Source organism: Oryctolagus cuniculus, chromosome 4 (genome assembly GCF_964237555.1).
Source record: "Oryctolagus cuniculus chromosome 4, mOryCun1.1, whole genome shotgun sequence".
Taxonomy (NCBI): Eukaryota; Metazoa; Chordata; class Mammalia; order Lagomorpha; family Leporidae; genus Oryctolagus; species Oryctolagus cuniculus.
In genome coordinates this window covers 125,704,087-125,724,643 of record NC_091435.1, presented here as the reverse complement: position 1 = coordinate 125,724,643, position 20,557 = coordinate 125,704,087, and the positions used below count along the sequence as shown (strand labels likewise).

The following is a 20,557-nucleotide window of genomic DNA, read 5'->3' as shown; positions in this document are numbered from 1 at the left end:
GGCACAGTGTACTTTCCATTCTGCCCTACCAACAGGTACATAATGTCTGGCTGTAACAGTCGAAGAACTCTTAAATCGATCAGTGAGGGGTAGGTGTTGCCCATCTGATGCACAAAAGTGAAAATTATATTGCAGTTTTCCTGCTCTGCAACAGGACAGAGATCCTTTCCTCCACTGAGCGGACACTGGCATGTGGAGACCACAGTGAGGATGTGAGGACGCTCACCGTCACTAAACCTTTTCAATGGGCAGAACTAGGATAGACATCTCTCAGAAGGAAAATAAATAATTAGTTCATGCTGATATCTGCTATTAAAATTAAGATTACCAGATATTTACTTGACCTTTACACTGATGACATGAATGTCAAACCAACAATAAACATACTGAATATGGTTAAGATTTCTATCCCAAAGCTGGTGTTGTGGCACAGTGGGTTAAGTCCCTGTTTGCAATGCCAGCATCCCATATTGGCATCCATTCTAGTCCCAGCTGTTCCACTTCCAATCCAGTTCCCTGCCAATAAGCCTGGGATAGCCACAGAAAATGGCTCAAGTACTTGGGCCCCCTACTACCCATGTGGGAGACCTGGATGTAGTTCCAGGTTCCTGGCTTCAGCCTGGTCCAGCCTCAGCTGTTGCGGCAACTTGGGGAGTGAACCAGCAGATAGAAGATCTCTCGCTCACTTTCTGTGTCTCTCTCTGCCTTTCATATAAATAAATAAAATCTTTTTTTTTTTTTAAATGTCTATCCTATAGAGGGAATATATGGTCAAAATATTGTGTTTTGAGGCCAGCGCTGTTGTGCAGTGGGTTAACGCCCTGGCCTGAAGAGCCGGCATCCCATATGGGCGCCAGTTCGAGTCCCGGTTGCTTCACTTCCAATCCAACTCTCTGCTATGGCCTGGGGAAGCAGTAGAAGATGGCCCAAGTCCTTGGGCTCCTGCACCTGTGTGGGAGACCTGGAAGAAGCTCCTGGCTCCTGGCTTCAGACCGGCGCAGCTCCAGCCGTTGTGGCCATCTGGGGAGTGAACCATCGGATGGAAGACCTCTCTCTCTCTCTCTCCCTCTCCTCTCTCTGTGTAACTCTGACTTTCAAATAAATAAATACTTCTTAAAAAAAATATTGTGTTTTAAAGTCACTTGAAAGATTTCTTATCTCTGTGGACCTTTGCAGCAATATGATGTAGTGTTAGATTTTCTCCAGATTTTTTTAAATTTAGGGTTATCACTTTTTAAAATTTATAAAGTATTTATGATTTTCAAAATTAAAGCTGTAAGGGCTGATACTGTGGCATGGTAGGTTAAGCCTCTGCCTGTGGCACTGGCATCCCATCTGAGCACCCATTAGATTCCCAGCTCCACTTCTGATGCAGCTCTCTACTAATGCACCTGGGAAAGCAACAGAAGATGGTCCAAGTCCTGGGGCCTCTGCACCCACGTGGGACAACTGAATGAAGTGCCTGGCGCCTGGCTTTTGATCAGCTCAGCTTCAACTATTGCAGCCATTTGGGGAATGAACCAGTGGATGAAAGATCTCTCTTTCTCTGTCTCTCCCTCTCTCTGTCTGTAACTCTGCCTTTCAAATAAATAATTGTTTCTCAGCCTTTTGACTAAGATCAAGTATAGTATCAAATAAATAAATAAATCTCTAAAATAATGAAAACTTTAATACAACGAAGATTGTAAGATATTTAGCATCCATTTATGTCTCTTCAGTTTCAGTAATTTAATATTAGAAATATGCATATATATTAGGTCATCCCCTTCTTTTTAAAAATATTTATTTTTATTTATTTGAAAGACAGAGTTACAGAGAGAGGTAGAGACAGAGAGAGAGGTCTTCCATCTGCTGGTTCACTCCCCAGATGGCTGCAATGGGAGAAGCTGCACCAATCCAAAGCCAGGAGCCAGGAGCCAGGAGCTTCCTCCAGGTCTCCCATGTGGATGCAGTTGCCCAATGACTTGGGCCATCGTCTACTGCTATCTAGGCCATAGCAGAGAGCTGGATTGGAAGAAGAGAAGCCAGAACTAGAGACAGCGCCCTTATGGGATGTCAGTGCCTCAGGCTAGGGCTTCAACCTGCTGCGCCACAGTGCTGGCCCAAGCCCCTTCTTTTCTTACCATAAAAGTAGTATATATTGTTCTGTATTGGCCTTTTCATCTAACATTTTGTCCTGAGGATTATAACATATAAGTGTGTACCAACTCTCTTCCTTCCTCTTTATAGCTGCATAAGCACAGCTTTACAGAATATTTAATCAGTACCCTAGGAAGACTTCTTTGTAGATTTTTGTTGTAACAAATTTTACCACAATGATCAGTCTTGTGTATGAGCCATTTTGTATTTTTGGCCAGTATTTCTGTGGGAATTGCCATATTCTTAGAAGACAGATAATGGAATCAATACTTATATATATATATATATACATATATATATATATATAATTTTGGTAGACACCGACATTAAAAAACAAGTACCATTTTGAATTCCCAAAGACAGTGTATAGAAGTTTATTTCCCCACAGCCTTAACAATACATATGTTATCAAACATCTTTATTTCTTCCCATTTCATAAGTGAACAATGTTTTCTCCATGTAGTTCTAGTCACATTTCTGTTGTTAAGCATAAGAGTTTAATAGCCAAAGTTACATTTACTTTTTGTTCTCTGTAAATTGCTTGTAGCAGCCTCTTTTTTTTTTAATTTTTCTTTGGGGAAGGATGTTAAAAATTCTAATGTAATTAGATTTATCAAAATTTTCTGGTTTTGCTTATGCATTTTATACACAGTTGAAACACTTTTCCTACACTCAGATAATAAAGAAATTCACTCACTTTTTCTTACACTTGTTTCTTACTGTTCTTTTTTGTACCCAGAATTTTAAACAAGTTACTGAAGAAATTCGCAATCCAAGCTTGTAAGTTAATGTCAAACACTGTTGTTATTTAACATCAGACATATTTAACAGTCATGTTCGCATTTTTCTTAATTCTTCTAAATGATGTCAATCTGCTGTCTTCGTGCCTAAGTGACAAAATTTTCCATTAGTAGGAGAGAAAATATTATTTATGGAGTCATTTATTCTGTAAACATATTCAATTATTAAAATCCTTACCAATCTAAGAGAAGACAACATAAACCATTACGATGCAGCCCACAATCCAGCCAATCAGGAGAAGAATAGGCACCAAAAGGCGTGATAACGTAGCCTCTGCTTAAAAGTAAAGCGAGAAAACAGATTAGGTCACATTCTAAGTAAATCTTCTGAATCTGGAGAATAAGAGGCAGTGGGTACTTAGCGCAGAGGCTAAGACTCTGCTTGGGATGCACACACCCCATATCACAGAGGCTGGTTGCTAGTCCTGGCTCTGCTTCCAATTCCAGTTCATGCACCCAGAGAGCAGCAGATAATGACTCAAGTATTTGGGTCCCTGCCATCCACAGACGAGACCCACACTGAATTCTAGGTTTCTGGCTTCAGCCTTGTCCAGCCCTGTCCATAGTGGGCATTTGGGAAGTGAATTAGGAGATGGAAGATCTTTCTCTGCCTGTCTCACTCTGCCTACCTTTCAAATAAAACTGAAAATAAATAATAACTTTTTTAAAAAAACACACATTTAACATTTCTTTAAGAAAAGATACAATAAGAGGAATGTTGGTAATATCATAAATATACTCTACATCGTATCCATAATATAATTATGTTTGGTTTTTACAAAGGTTACTTATAGCTAGGTGTAACACCTGAGTATTTGGAATAAGGACCTGGGTTTAAATCAAAGGTTTTACTTTTACAATTATGTGACCTTGGACAACTCTGAGCCTGAACTTCATCATTTATAAAATATGTATAATGAGACCTGTGGCATCTAGTTCCTGGAGTTTCTTCAGGGTTAAATGATACAGCATGGATGAAGAGTTTTCTGAGTTCTAATTCCTGTATAAGTGTAGGCTGTACAGAACACAACTGCATATTTGTGCAATGATACATAGACACACTGTGTATATAAAAACAATCCAATATTCCTCAGGTAACTCCAACTAACCTAAATAATCAAAAGTGAGGGAAAGGTGTTGAGAATTGTTCTTGGCCTTAGGAACTAACTCTAAACTTAAATATCACAGGAGAATGAATACATTATATCTTATATAATCATTCTCTACTAGAGAGAAGAGATTCTATTTTTTAACTTGTTTAACATAACAACCAGCGCTAAACCTAAACCTGTGGTTAGTAGTGATCCAGCTCACAAACACACACACACACACACACACACACACAAAGTTTTTATACATGATGCCTCCTGTGTCTCCTATTTGTACTCTTATTGGTAAAATCCAATTTATAAAAGTATCTTTTCAAAGTAGTCACTGTATTGCAATCTATTTTCTCAAGAACACACACACATATCTATCTCCACATGCATCACATGAACAGAGTCAGAAACATAACAGCAATGCATCCTATAGAACATATTCTAAGTTGAAAAGCACAATGAGGTCTTATGCCTTCAGCTAACAAAGAGAAGTCATATTCTTAGCAATTGCACTCCTATTATAGTCTCCATCACTTTAAAATGTGAAGACTTTTTAAAGCTATTGAAATAAAATCATCAAGAGAGTAGACACTTCTAAAATTAGAAGGCACTCATAAAAGCAAACTTTCTTAAGTTGAAATGAATTTTAATACTTTCAAACTGTTTTTCCAAAAATGTTAGAGTCTCTATTAACTGATAAATACAAAAAGCTTTCCTTGTTTCTCCTTCTCACTGTGACCTTGAACAAGGTGTTAACCATTAAGTGAAAAAACCCTCCTGTTTATTTGCCACGTGATATTGTTCTAAGGACAAAACACGCACTATGAAATACCCTTTACTCTCATTTGGACAAAAACCTTTTTGTGAATTAAGGTATCATTATAGAAGAAGTATCTAGCAGTGTTTTTTAACTGCTCACATATATGACTCAGTATTTTTCCCAATTTTAAAGAACATAAAAATCAATAGTGATACTTTAAATAAGCATTTAATTAGTATTTTATACCTGCATGTTTTATAAAATATAACTCAAGAATGTTTTAACAAATTTACATATCACAAAAGCCCTAAAAGTAAATATTCCTTGGAAAACAATACAAATTACTGCATAGTATACCTGCATTAGTGTTCTTTTTACTGTAATATTTCCAGTTTAACCACAATTAGTAGCATTGTTTGGAAATAGTGATCTATAAGAACACAACGTACTTTGCAAATGTCATTTACATTGATAACATAAGTAAGAATTAAACCTCTCTTGAAACATGAAGAGCAATTTCAAAATGTTTTTCTCTTTGTCCAGTTTGGCATACCAAAGCAGTTACATCTGGAAATATGAGGTGCACAGACAGGATACTCTGCAAGAAGAGAGTAGGTTTCAAGACCCAGTGCTACCTATCTCTAGTGACAATGGATTGTGAGCTAAATTGTGCCATGTATGTCTCTCTTCTTACCTACAAACGAGATGGCATAATATACATAGCTTACTACACTATTGAGAGAATTTTAAAAATTTCTGCAGGCATTTAAAAAGTTTCTCAAACTGTATATATTTATCCTATTTTGTCATATTGGAGTCGATTATTTTACATAAATATAAAATATAAAAATGTTTACAAACCAGAAAAAATACACTTAGATGTCGAACATGTTTGAGATGATTGAACCCAATATTCTCATTTTACAGTCAGAAAGCAAGCTAAACAGGACAGAGGGACTTCTCCAAACTCACATGGGGACTCCGCAGATCTGACCCAGAACTCAGCCATGCTTAGTTCTGACCCAGCACACACCAACACCTTAAATCTAGTACAACACTGGCGAATAACCAATTTCTAAGCCACCTTTCAAAATAGGAACAAAAGTAAGCTCTTCTGTTCATTTGGTTCTTTCACAATTTCTGTTAACCTAGGGACGTGATCTATAGACTGCACATCTAATGTGCAGCCACGCTAACATACGTGATTAATAATCCTTGCAGCAGAGATATCACATTCTTCACAGTGACGAGAAACACCAAGAAACACAAATAAACCAACTTCTGAAAGCCTTTTTGCCATAAAGCTTACCTTTTTCAGCCATTATTCCTGCTGTGGAGTGGCTTAGTCAGGCCCCACTCACCTCTTCCTTATTGTTATCCAGTGTCTCTTTGAACTTTAAATAGAGAGATATGTGGAGAGTGTGGCAGCTGCCCCATTCCTGGCTGCCAGTTGTCTGTAGGGTGATGTAAGTCATTGGAAAGCAGAGCTCCCCTGGCTTTTATCCTGTTATTGTGGAGGGAACAAGGGGCTAGGTGGCCTAAACAATTAAGTAGGTGGAGTTAAGCTAATGCAGATACACAGAGTTTTACCCATTGCCCTCAAAGGACAGGAAGAAAATATTTCAAGAGGGATGCGTGTAGAGGAAAAATGACCTTGCAACTAGAAAAACTGTACCAAGGAGAGAGGATGATGCGTTGGAAAGAAAGGACTTTGGAATTGGAGAGACTGGGGTTCAAATTCCAACTCTGCTATTTTTGTAGTGAAGGCCAAGTTGTTGCACCTGGTCATCAGCTTCTTTAATTTTGAAATGAGGATAATAATACCTTCCCTTGAGCGTTGTTAAAACTAGACAGTTCCTTGTTACATTATAGATGCAAATGATAAAATATATGGTTCCCCTTCTTTTGAACTCTTCTGGAAAAAAAGATTAATATAAATGTACTAGAAACTAAAGCACTAAGGATGCTGTAGCATTGTCTGCAGTTTTTGGAAAGCAGTCAGAAGCTTATTGTGTTTATTAGCAATGTATAAAAATAGGTATTTCATTTTTCAAAGTCCAACTTGGTTTATGTAACAGGATCTAGACTATTCTCTAGATTCTCATTGGAATAATTTTAATTCTGAAGTCTGGATGGAAAGAATTTTGCAAAGGAACTCTGTGACTAAATTCCAAAAAATCATACGTAAGGAAGTCTTTCTCTAAAAGACAGGTCTTGCCTGACAAAATCCACCTCCACAAAGCTCCAAGAGTAATACTTCCCCACAAAAGGACCACATACTATCACTGCTCAAAATCGTTCAATGATTCTCTGCCTCCTAAGAATACAAATCTGATCCTTGTTCAGATTCCCAAAAAGCCTGCCTCCCTGCTTTTCCATTTGCAATGACGCTTCAGTCACACAGATGCCTTGCTCTTGTGTGAGCTGAGAATGCCCCCACACGCAGGCAAGGAAAACATGAGATTTTCTACGTTAAGTAATGTTCCTGTGGATTCAAGTATGGAGCCAACTATTTGACTTGTTTATTATCATTTAAACAAAGTGGTTTCTTTCTCTCTTTCTCTCCCCCTCCCCCCATTTAAGATTGAAAAGAAAGTAACTGTGCCAGGAAAGCAGAGAAGTTTTACATTGTCTAGGAAACAAAATCCTTTGTTTACCTGGTACAATTCAGTGTTTTTAAAATTAAATAATATCTATTAAACAAGCGTTCAATAAAGGCAAGACAGAGAGAAGGAAAGATGATCATTTGATCATTGATTTCAGTTAAATACAATAACTGTAATTAAGTAGCTCAAATGGAAAAGCTAATTGTCTTAAAGGAGAAAAAAGAAATTTAAAATAAATAATGAGGTACTCCCCAAAGAGCACATACATATCTACTAAGGTAAAGTAATTTGCCTAAAATAAAGGAAAATAAAAAGACATCTTTTTATTTGGTTATTGTTTATAACACTTGTCTATACTCCCAATGAATTATGGCATTTTACTCTTTACTTGTTAAGTGTTTATTTAGTGGAGTATTAAGCCTTTCGCTATAACATAAATTTAAAATATGTTATCTCAAAAATTAAAAAGAGGAAGGAAGGAAGGAAGGAAGGAAGGAAGGAAGGAAAGGGAGAGGCAGGAAGGAGGGTGGGATGAAGGAAAGAATCATTATATTCTTAGAATTGTATCTATGAGGCCAGCACCGCAGCTCAATAGGCTAATCCTCTGCCTGCAGCACCAGCACACTGGGTTCTAGTCCCAGTTGGGGTGCCGGATTCTGTCCTGGTTGCTTCTAGGCCAGCTCCCTGCTATGGCCCAGGAGTGCAGTGGAGGATGGCCCAGGTCCTTGGGCCCTGCACCCGCGTGGGAGACCAAGAGAAGCACCTGGTTCCTGACTTTGGATCAGCGTGGTGCGCTGGCTGCAGCGCCGCACCGGCCGCAGCAGCCATTGGGGGATGAACCAACGGCAAAGGAAGACCTTTCTCTCTGTCTCTCTCTCTCACTGTCCACTTTGCCTGTCAAAAAATAAAAATAATAAAAAAAAATTGTATCTATGAGCCACATTGAATCTGTCCTCCTTGTAGTAACATCACATTAAAATGAGAGTTGTGTTGTAGTAACTGTCATGCATTTGCTGTGATCCTGGAAATTTAATATATTAAAAAATTACTTTAAACATTTTTAAAAGAATATAAAATAGTTGCTACATTTTAAACACTCATTTCCATTCCAACCATTTTATGATTTATTTATATGAAAGTGACTATTACTAACATTATTGCTATCAATATGGAGTTTGAGAAGGGATTACTTTTTAATTTTCTTTTATTTTTATTACTCTTCTATAAAAAGAAAAGGTAGGGGGTATTGAATTCAATGAACATGAATTGCCCAGACCTCAGAAAACAGCTCAGTCTAGAAACTCATTTCCTTGATATACCGTCATTTTCTTTAAGTTTTATAATGTTTACTCAGGAAACAATGTTTTATTCATTAATACAGTAACTTCACTTTTTAAAAAAATTATTTTATTTATTCAAAAGACAGAGTTGCAGAGAGAGGTAGAGCCAGAGGGGGAGAAAGAGAGAGAGAGAGAGAGAGAGAGAGAGAGATCTTCCATTATGCTGGTTCACTCTCCAAATGACTACAACGGCCAAAGCTGAGCTGATCCGCAGCTAGGAGCCAGGAGCTTCTTCCAGGTCTCCCACATGCGTGCATGGGCCCAAGAACTTGGACCATATTCTACTGCTTTCCCAGGCCATAGCAGAAAGCTGAATCAGAAGAGGAGCAGTCCAGACATGAACCATCTCCATATGGGATGCCAGCGCTGCAGGCTAGGATTTTAACCCGCTGTGCTACAGCATCAAGCCCATAATTTTATTTTCAACTCATAAACCCAAAAGCCTATATGTGACCATTTTCTAATCTTAGGATGTATTATTTAAGAACATTTTTCTCTTTCTACTTTACACACTTTTTTGTGATATAATATCATTCTTTTAAAATTTTATTTAAGTTATACAAGTTTCATGTGTTTCATATCTACAGATTTAGGAACATAGTGATAATTCCCACTCTACCCTCCATCCCACTCACACTCCAGCCCCACTTCCTCCCCCTGTCACATTCCCACTTTGACTTTTTTTTTTTTTTTTTTTGACAGGCAGAGTGGACAGTGAGAGAGAGACAGAGAGAGAAAGGTCTTCCTTTGCCGTTGGATCACCCTCCAATGGCCGCCGCTGCAGCCGGCGCACCGCGCTGATCCGATGGCAGGAGCCAGGATCCAGGTGCTTTTCCTGGTCTCCCATGGGGTGCAGGGCCCAAGCACCTGGGCCATCCTCCACTGCACTCCCTGGCCATAGCAGAGAGCTGGCCTGGAAGAGGGGCAACCGGGACAGAATCCGGCGCCCCAACCGGGACTAGAACCCGGTGTGCCGGCGCCGCATGGTGGAGGATTAGCCTATTGAGCCACGGCGCCGGCTCCCACTTTGACTTTTTATAGAGATCTCTTTTCAATTTGCTTAATGATTACATAATTAATCCTACACAAAGTAAAAGAGTTCAAAAAAAAAAGATGAAAAACAAAAATAAAAACAGTGTTCATCAATGGAAGAGACAAGATCTGTAAATAATCATCAAATCTCAGAATACTCTTTTCTCTCCAATATATTGCATTTCAGGTACTCTATTAGTTACCTCAGATCAGGGAAAACATATGATACCTGTCATTTTGGGACTGGCTTATTTCACTAAGTATAATGGCTTCCAGTCCATCTTGTTGCAAAGACAGGATTTCATTTTCTTTTTTACATCTGAATAGTACTCCATAGTGTATATACAACAATTTTTTATCCCATGAACAGTTGATGGACATCTGGGTTGATTCCATATTTTAGCTATTGTGAATTGTGCTGCAATAAACATGGGGGTACAGATAACTCATATGCTGATTTCTTTTGGTTTGGGAAAATTCTCAGGAATGTGATGGTGGGATCATATGGAAGAGTCTATACTCAGATTTCTGAGATATCTTCATACTGTCTTCCACAGTGGCTTTACCAGTTAACATTCCTACCAACAGTTTTTCCCCACTTCCTCGCCAGCATTTGTTGTGTGTTGATTTCTGCATGAGAGTCATTCTATCAGGAGTGAGGTAAAAACTCACCATGGCTTTGATTTGCATTTCCCTGATGGCTAGTGATGCTGAGCATGTTCTCAAGTGTCTTTTGCCAGTTTGAATTTTCTCTCTTGAAAAATGCCTGTTCAAGTCTTTTGCCCAAATAAGAAAAAAATTTTTAACTGGATTGTTTGTTTTATTAAGTTGCTTGAGCTCTTTATAGATTCTGGATATTAAGTCTTTATCAGTTGCATAGTTTGCAAATATTTTCTCCCATTCTGTCTGTTGCCTCTTCACTTTGCTGAATGCTTCTTTGCAGTGCAAAAGCTTCTCAGCTCAATGAAATCACATTTGTCAATTTTGACTTTGATTACCTGTGCTCCTGGGGTCTTTTCCAAGAAGTCTTTCCCTATGCCAATGTCTTTCAGGGTTCCCCCAATATTCTCTAGTAATTTGATTGTATCAGGTCATAGATTTAGGTCTTTGATGCATTTTTGAGTGGATTTTCCTATAAAGTGTAAGAGAAGGGTCTGCTGCCCATGGATATCCAGTTTCTCCAGCACCATTTGTTGAAGAGACTGTCCTTGCTCCATGTATTGATTTTAGCTCCTTTGACAAAGGATTTGTATGGCAACACTTTAAGGAGTAATAGGTAGTAAGATGATCTTTGTTAATTTCTCATCCTTAACATATGCTTCCATAGATATTACTTTACACAGTCTATTGAATTAGTGGTAACACTGGAATAATCTGTAGATCAGGGTATGGTCAAATGAAAGTGAGTGACTTTAAGCAGAAACAGAAGAGAAAGGGCCTCCTGAATCTCTCTTCTTCATAAAAGCAACAATAAAATTTCAGAATTGGTTTTTCAAAATCCTGGAAACTAAACTGTCTGCAATTTGGAGGACATTTCTTTAAGAAAAATGCCTGAATCTCAGTAAGCTTTGTGGTGTTGTAATTTGGCCTATTATAATCTCCAACTTTGTGGTAGCCTCGAAAACAAACACCGTATAATAGAATTGTAAACCAGCAGCCTGGCAGAAGGAACAGAAAGGAGTAAAGCTCCTTTTAAAATCTCATTCTCAGAGAATCCTTGTTTTTTGATCTATCTGGCAATTCCCTAAAAGACCGCAGGTTCAAGCTTGCCTGTTTTGGACTAGACTCAGCTTACAATGAAAGGTCATTATTTTACAATATATTTGCTTGGATAACAATTGAAATGAATAATAGCCTGACTTCAATGTTGCTCATGTGTCATTCTCAAAGAATATAATAGACACTTATCTTACCAGTCATTCTGTTTCAATATTTTTCATCAAACTAGATTCCTTCTCAATATTAATTAATGAAACTCATAAGGTATTTTGTAGAAGATGTCACATAACAAAAATGAGGAGTGAATTAGCTGGCACTCCATACTAGCATTCATTGTTTATGTTTTAACTTTAAGATTTTATTTATTTATTTGAGAGGTAGAGTTACAGACAGAGAGGAGGAGACAGAGAGAAAGATCTTTACTCCTCAAATGATCTGCTGTGGATTCATTTTCTAAGATGAGATAATCCGAATGAGATGTTGTCAGGTTTAATATTCTCTTGCCTGCAGAATAAAATATTTTAAAAGCCAGTCTTAAAACCATGTTGAATGTTATCCAGGCTTTCTTGATATGGTGGTCAGAAACGGGAAGTGTATGCGTATGTTCTTGAATGCTCCGGAGTTCTCGGAATGGTAACTTAGGAAGGCTTTAATTTGAAATCTACAATATTTCCACTCAAGACAACATTATACAGTCTTTGAATGCCTTGAATCCTGGCACTCTCTTGATCTCTGTATGAATGTATGAGTTTTAGCATATGTTCCCAGAGCAAGCTTATTTCATCAACATTAAATATTTATTCTACAAATATTTCTCATCTACAATTATGCCCTGCAGATTTTCCTTAAAAACTTTGGCATTTCTAATCTTGTTACTTGCTGCCTTACCACTTACTTTCACCATAAATTGTTATGCTTTCTGATGTGTTAGAACCTCTCATGACTCGCTATGAACATTTGTACTACATAGGATCATTAGCATACTATTTTAGTGTATTGAAAAATATTTTTTTACCTTAGCATGCATAGCCAGTGGGTTGAATGGTATGCATTTGTGCATCTGGTCTTCAATCTATACGACAAGTGGTTTTTCTGTACCATCAACTGGACCATCACTTTTCTTCATGATGACAGTCCATTTAACCAATGATTTCGCTGCATCATTGATTTGCTTCTTATCCTGTAAGATAGTCAAGATCATCCCCATGAAATTTTCTAACATTTATAGAGGGCCATAGCTGGTTTTTTTTTTTTTTTTTTTTTGCTTTAATGTTAGGAAATTATCTTGAGTTTTATCTCAGGAGTAATTGCCTTCCCCTTTTCTTTCCACTGGAAGCAGGAGACAAAGATGTCCATTCTGTGGGCAATATGGAATGTGAAAACACAATTTCCAAAAAAAAAAAAAAATTCTGACAACAGAGTGCACTGTAGAATATAATTGCATGGTTTAGTGGGAGCTGCAGCTTTCTACCAATTTGGCTTCAGAAGAGAGTATTGGAGGGCATATCACTATCCCTAAAAAAGATCAAAATTCAAAATATAACTTTTACTAAATGTGTAATGCTCTTGCACCACTATAAACTCAAAAAATTGAGTTGGGAGCTGTCTGCAACTTTTTCTGAAGAAACTCATAAACAGAATCTAGACCTTCAATCAGTTTTTAAAATATTATCAAATGACTGAAGAAGAGTTTGAGAATGACGTCTCAGCAATAAGAATATCAGTACAGAGCTGTGGCTTTTTTTTTTTATTTGAAAGGGAAAATTGAAATTCTGAATTTGAAAGGTACAATGAAAAAAATTAAGCACTTACTATAGAGGATCAACAGCAGATTTGAATGGGCAGAAGAAAGTGAACTTGAAGACAATTTGATCCAAAGAACAGAAAGAAAACGTAATGTAGAAAAAATGGATAAAGCCTTAGAGATCTGTAGAACATCACCAATCATATCAACATATCTAAAAGGGGAATCCCTAAATGAGAAAAAGGAAGAGGAAGAGGCAGAAAAAGAAAGAACACCTGGAGAGTAATGGCCAAAAATTTCCTAAATTTATAAAAAAAAATTAATATGTGTATTCAAGAAACTCAGTTCCAAGTACAATAACTTCAGAGACCCACACATAGACACACCATAATTATAATTCAAAAACCAAAGACAGAGAATTTTGAAAACTGCAAGAGAGAAATGATTTGTTACATGTAAATGATCCTCTATGCAATTAACAACTGATTTCTCAACAAAAGCCATGGAGTCCAAAAGACAATGTGATGACATTCAGAGAAAACAATTATCAACCAAGAATTCCACAAGCAAAACTATATTTGAAAACTAAAAGGAAAATTAAGACATTCCCAGAAAAACAAAAACTGAGATAATTTGTTATTAGGAAGCCTGGCCTACAAGAACTAAAGTGAGTCCCTTGTAGTATAAAATAAGAATACTAGTATCTCAAAAAGTACTAGACACTAATTTAAGTCCACATCGAAAGATAAAAAACACCTCTAAAGGTGGCTCACAGATAAATTAAAAGGACAATCTTCGGCTGGTGCCATGGCTCACTTGGCTAATCCTCCGCCTGTGGCGCTGGCACCCCGGGTTCTAGTCACGGTTGGGGTGCCAGATTTTGTCCCAGTTGCTCCTCTTCCAGTCCAGCTCTCTGCTGTGGCCAGGGAGTGCAGTGGAGGATGGCCCAAGTGCTTGGGCCCTGCACCTGCATGGGAGACCAGGAGAAGCACCTGGCTCCTGGCTTCAGATCGGCGCAGTGCACCGGCAACAGCGGCCATTTGGGGGGTGAACCAATGGAAGGAAGACCTTTCTGTCTCTCTCTCTCTCACTGTCTAACTCTGCCTGTCAAAAAATAAAAAATAAAAAAGGACAATCATCTTTATTTGTACCTTTTTTCTTCAGTGGGTTTAAAAGATGACTGCAATTATTATAAATCTATTTGTTATTGCACAATCTATAACAAGGTAATTTATATGCCAAAAACAAGACAAATGAGGAAAGAGGAATGAAGCCCAATAGAAACAAAGTTGTATGCTATTTAAATTAAGTTGTTAAATTGAAGTAGATTATTATAAATTTGAGATGTTTATTATAACCCCCAGGGCAACTGTTAAGAAAATAACTAAAACACATACAGTAAAATAAATTATAAGAGAATTAGAATGATACACTAGAAAATATAATTTAACACAAAAGAAATAAAATACAGGAATAAAAAGATCACATACACAAAATGAACAGCAAATGTAAATTCTACTTTATAGTTAATTACATTAAATTTAAATAGATTAACCACATCAAATACAAAACAGATGGTAGAATGAGCTTTCAAAAAGTGGTTCAGCTATATGCTATCTATAAGAGGCAGCCTATGTCTCTCTCTCTCTCCGCCTCTCTATAAATCTGCCTTTCAATTAATTTTTGCATTTCTCTAATGATACTGAACATGTTTTCAGTGACTTATTGGCTTTGGATAAATGTCTATTCAGATTCTTTATCCATTTTAAAATTAGGTAAGTTATCTTTATTTTTGAGTTGTATGAGTTATTTATATACTCACATTCCAGATGCTAGACCTTTATCAGATATATATGATATCATATATATTTATGTATGGGTGGCATTTTTACCTTCTTTTGATGTACAAAAGTCATTAATTTTGATGAAGTGCAATTTATATATCTTTTTCTTTGGAATATAGGCACCAAGCAAGAGTACAATAAATCATTTTACCTTCAGTCATGAAGATTTCCACCTGTGTTTTCTTCGAATTCTACAGCTTTATCTCTGAGATATTTTTGCTGTGCATATGATATATGGTGGAGGCCTATTTTTACAAGTGAGTATCTAGTTATTTCAGCTAATTTATTGAAAATACGGAAGTTTGTGGGCATATCTCTGTACTTTGAATTCTAGCCCATTGATCCACATGTCTGTTTTATGCCTTTTTTAACATTTTTTTTATTTAGTAAATATAAATTTCCAAAGTACAGTTTATGGATTACATTGGCTTTCCCCCCTCATAATTTCCCTCCCACTCGCACCCCTCCCATCTCCCGCTCCCTCTCCCCTTCCATTCACATCAAGATTCATTTTTAATTATCTTTATATACAGAAGATTGATTCAGTATATATTAAGTAAAGATTTCATCAGTTTGCACCCACACAAACACAAAGTGTAAAAATACTGTTTCAGTACTAGTTATAGCATTACTTCACATTGGACAACACATTAAGGACAGATCCCACATGAGAAGTAAGTACACAGTGACTCCTGTTGTTGACTTAACAATTTGACACTCTTGTTTATGGCGTCAGTAATCTCCCTAGGCTCTAGTCATGAGCTGCCTAGGCTATGGAAGCCCCCTAAGTTCACCAACTCTGATCTTATTTAGACAAGACCATAGTCAAAGTGGAAGTTCTCTCCTCCCTTCAGAGAAAGGTACCTCCTTCTTTGATGGCCCCATTCTTTCCACTGGGATCTCACTCGCAGAGATATTTCATTTAGGTTTTTTTTTTTTTTTTTTTTTTTTTTGCCAGAGTGTCTTCAAATTCTTAGTTTGATCTTTGAACTTGTATTTTATGTTAAATGGAACAATGGAACATGGCCATAGCAGAAGCCATTATCTGGGAGGGAGTCTGTGCATGTTGTAGTGATCCAGCAGCAACCTGCACCTGTATAGACTCAGGCTCCCGGTAACAGAAACAGCATACACAAAGCGGTTGACCCTACATGAAGGCCAATGCTTGGGACACTCAGGAACTGAAGGGGAGCAGAGGAATGGAACCCAGCTGGGGCTAGGCACAAAATGTAACAGCAGACTTCAGAGTGTGCCGAATGCAAGGTAGCAGCAGTAGGAACTTCTGATGTGCAGGTAATAAATTGCAACAGTGAATGATAGATACTCTAGTTTAAAAGCTGTTCAATCTTTCAAGACAAATGGCCACAGGCTTAGAAATACAAATTAAATTTTGAGATTTTTGTCCTTGTTGGAAAATAAAAACTATTATCATGAAACTTTCCTTAAGACAATTATTAAAGAGGTAGACAAGTTAAAAATTAATCTTTCCTTATAATTGGAGATACAGCAATAAAATATATCACAGTTGTTCTGAAATATATACTAATTATGAAGTTTCTTGTTAAATCTCTGATCAGTTACAGAAAACACCATGGAAAATATTAAAATATTATTATACAACTTTACATTTAAAATTATATTCAGATTTAAACAAAACTGATTTGTATGGGGAATTAAAACTTTTTCTAGAAAAAATAAGAATCATCAGCTTTAGATGTAGTAAAATATATGTTTTAAGATAATTTATCAGAAATTCATTCAAAACTTGCAACAGCCTATAAAATACACTTAACAGCTCCAATAATACTGGCATTAACAGAAAGATCTTAAAATTGTAAATCATCCAAAATTACCTGCAATCTCACATTTGTCAAGAGCAATTTATGCTGCTTTCAAGTACATAGATTTAAAATGAAGTTGCCAAAGGTACAAATTTTGGTTATTTAATATATGAATTTGCAAAAGAGTAGGGAAAAAATTTTATGCTTAACCAAAATATCATTTTATTGTTATATATAGAGTATTACATATAGCTATTATATAAAAATAAGATTTTTCAAAATTTTTAGTTACTCATCAGGTATTTTTAAAGAATGCACGTATTTTTGTATATTTAATATCATTATTTTGCTATTTTTTTCACAGAGAATCCCGATTTACCACTTTACACCAGCTCTTGAAAATTTTGTAGTCTATCCTGGCTCCTTCAAAAGGGGAGGGAAGAAGAGGGATGGCAGGAAGCCTGGGTTCTCCATGTCCCTTAATCCCTAACTTCCTTTAACCATTGCATTTTTCTTTATTTGCATCATATTTTGGGGTTGTGTTGCTAAAGATTTGGAAACCTCACATTTAGTCTAACTACTCTCACATGCAGAAGAGGATATCTAAAATGAAGACGAGTTGACTTTTCTAACTTCAGAATCAGTCTCCTGACTCCTAGCCTCACATCACCTTTCTACTTTCTTGATATTCATGACCTCAGCACAGTGAGACGACATATCCAGGGATTGCACATGATACATGACATGATATACTCAAACATTATATACTCTAAGTGCCACATATTCAGGTTTTGTATGCAAGACTCATTTTTCTGGCATCCAATTTGTCAGCCTACGCTAAGGCATAAAAGCAGTTGAGAAAGAGTGGCCAAAGGATGCCCAAATGTGAGCACCTATTGACCTATTTCTATTTTTTAAAGTTTATTTATTTTTTATTTCAAAGACAGAGTGACAGAGAGGAAGAAAATAAAGTATTCTTTAGATTCTTAATAAAGTCTTATGTTCTTGAAGTCTGAGGCTTCAGCAGTCTCCACTGGAGCTGAAACACAAGATGTTACACTTCACTTTGGTGTTTATTGACTGCAGTAGATGATCTTACCATCCATCCACAGAACTCTTATCTTTCAGAGATCTCTTGGCTATGAAAAAATTATCTGCACAGACCTAATAGATTCCAACATTCTTAAAAGGTAAAAGCAGAGATGGACATTGTGGCACAGAAGTTAGCTACTGCTTGGGACACCCTCATCTCATATCAAAATGATTGATTCAAATCCTGCCTCTACTTGCATCCAGTTTCCTACTAATGCACAATCTTGGAAGCAGTGGTAATGACTCGAGTATCTGGGTCCCTGTCATCTCCATGGGAGATCCAGATGAAGTTTTAGGATCCTGGCCTAGGCCTGGCCCAGTCCCAGCTGTTGGGGCACTTGGGGAGTTAACCAATTCATAGCACAGATTCTCTCTCTCTCTCTCTCTCTCTCTCTCTCTCTGCTTTTCAAATAAATAAAAACAAATAAATGTAAAAAAAAAGAAAAAGCCTCCAAAACATTTAAATGTGTGTTTGTGTGCACAATACAAACTAACTCATTACTGAGTCATAAGAAAGGGTTGGATATGAGGGCCATGTGGTCAGTGACCAAGATTCAATTCTCTGCTCAATTACTTAATAGTTCTATGACCTGGGGTCAGGTTACTATCAGAAAAATTCTCCTAACACAAAGATAAAGGAAAGAAGTATGGTATATACTTTCAATATCATGTAAAGACAAAGGTCACCAAGGATTGTCTATACCTAAACTAAGTTCATTTCATTTTGACCAGTTAATTTGTACATTGTCCTCCATAGACCAACAATCCCTATATTTTTTAAACTTTCATTTAATAAATATAAATTTTGAAAGTACAACTTTTGGATTATAACAGTTTTCCCCCCCATAACCACCCTCCCACCCACAAACCATCCCATCTCCTACTCCCTCTGCCATCCCATTCTTCATTAAGAAAATCCCTATATTAGGATAACCAATTTTATATCTAACTCAGTAATCTTAATACTAAAATTTCTTTCCTGGGGCCGGCACTGTGGCACGGTGGGTGAAAGCCCTGGCCAGAAGCTCCGGCTTCCCATATGGGCGCCGGTTCTAGTCCTGGCTGCTCCTCTTCCGATCCAGCTCTCTGCTATGGTCTGGAATAGCAATGGAGGAAGTCCCAGGTTCTTGGGCCTCTGCACCCACGTGGGAGACCCGGAGGAGGCTTCCAGCTCCTGGCTTTGGATCAGTGCAGCTCCAACTGCTGCAGCCATCTGGGGAGTGAACCAGCAGATGGAAGACCTCTCTCTCTGTCTCTGCCTCTCTCTGTAACTCTTTCAAATAAATAAAATAAATCTTTAAAAAAATTTTCTTTCCTAAGTTGTTAACTACTCTATGTTCTTTTTATATTTATTTATTTATTTGAGAGGCAGAAAGAGAGAGCACCCATCTGCTGGTTCAATCCTACATGCCCACTGCGACTGAGCCAAGGTCAAAGCCAAGAACAGGGAACTCAACCCGGGTCTCCCACGTGGGTGGCAGGGACTCATTACTTGAGCCATTAGCACTGCCTCCTAGGATCTGCATTAGCAGAGAGCTGGTGTCAGTTGCTGAAGTATAGAGTTGTTCCCAGGTACTCAGGTATGGGATTAGAACATCTTAACTGCTAAGCTAAATGCCTGCTTCTACCCCAGTATCTTAAATGGTCTTTGAGCAAATCATAACATCTTACTTTTTTCTCATTAATTGAAGAGCTCAATAAAATATTTGGCTCATATCCGTTTATATTGGCCATGATTTTATCCCACCTTGAGCGTGGAGTGTGAATTTCTGAAGAAGGTATTCAGACAGCCAAAATAAGGATATGATCCAATCCATCAATGGTTGGCTTTGGCTAATTATTTCCTTCTAGACCCATTATATTTTACAAACTTGCCTGAAACAACTTCTCTGCTTATATAATCACATTCTTTAAAATCTTATTTACTGACCGTCTGCTAATTATATACCTCACACCTCATGGAAATAATGTCCATGGAGACTACACGTAAGTGGCAGAGCTGTGACCTTCGTCACTGGCTGCTCTCCAGTACTTGTTTCCAGTTGGGCTCAGGCAGGCATAGAGTTTAAAAAGCCCATAATGCTGCCAAATATGTAAGTGTAAGCCAAGTATTAAAGAGGGTTTTTCTTAGAAGCTGTGCATTAATATTTCCATATTTAAAATGATTGATTTCTCAAGATGCAAAAGGGTGACATGAGAGAAGACATTTTCAATGATGACTGTGCTGAATAAATATGTTTAGTTGTTAAACATGTGCTGTAAACTGTTTTCTTTAACATGCTTTCTTCCTTGAGAACTCTCAAAACTAAGTCTCATATATTTGAATTTCTAGTATTTCGCTTTCACCACCAAAATATATGCATCCTTTCCCATCCCTACTCCAACTATTTTTATTTAAAGAGCCCCAAGTTTACCTTTCTGAGTCCAAGCAAGTTGTTTTGTTTTTTGAAGATTTTATTTATTTGTGTAACAGGTAGTTACAGACAGTGAGAGGGAGAGACAGGGAGGTCTTCCATTGGCTAGTTTACTCCTCAGATGGCTGCAACGGCTTTAGCTGCACCAATCCAGGTCTCCCGCATGGGTGCAGAGGTCCGAGCACT

The 20,557-nt window shown here is 37.3% G+C and overlaps 1 long non-coding RNA gene across 1 annotated transcript; it reads right to left on the bottom strand.

Annotated features, from left to right (window-relative positions):
• Positions 1 to 2,482: 2,482 nt before the first annotated feature.
• Positions 2,483 to 6,474, bottom strand: STRIT1 (small transmembrane regulator of ion transport 1). The gene is made up of 3 exons (XR_007908766.2): positions 6,109 to 6,474; positions 3,118 to 3,216; positions 2,483 to 3,026 (listed from the first exon to the last, which is right to left on the bottom strand). It is a non-coding gene; the product is annotated as a small transmembrane regulator of ion transport 1 (long non-coding RNA).
• Between the last annotated feature and the right edge of the window lie 14,083 nt (positions 6,475 to 20,557).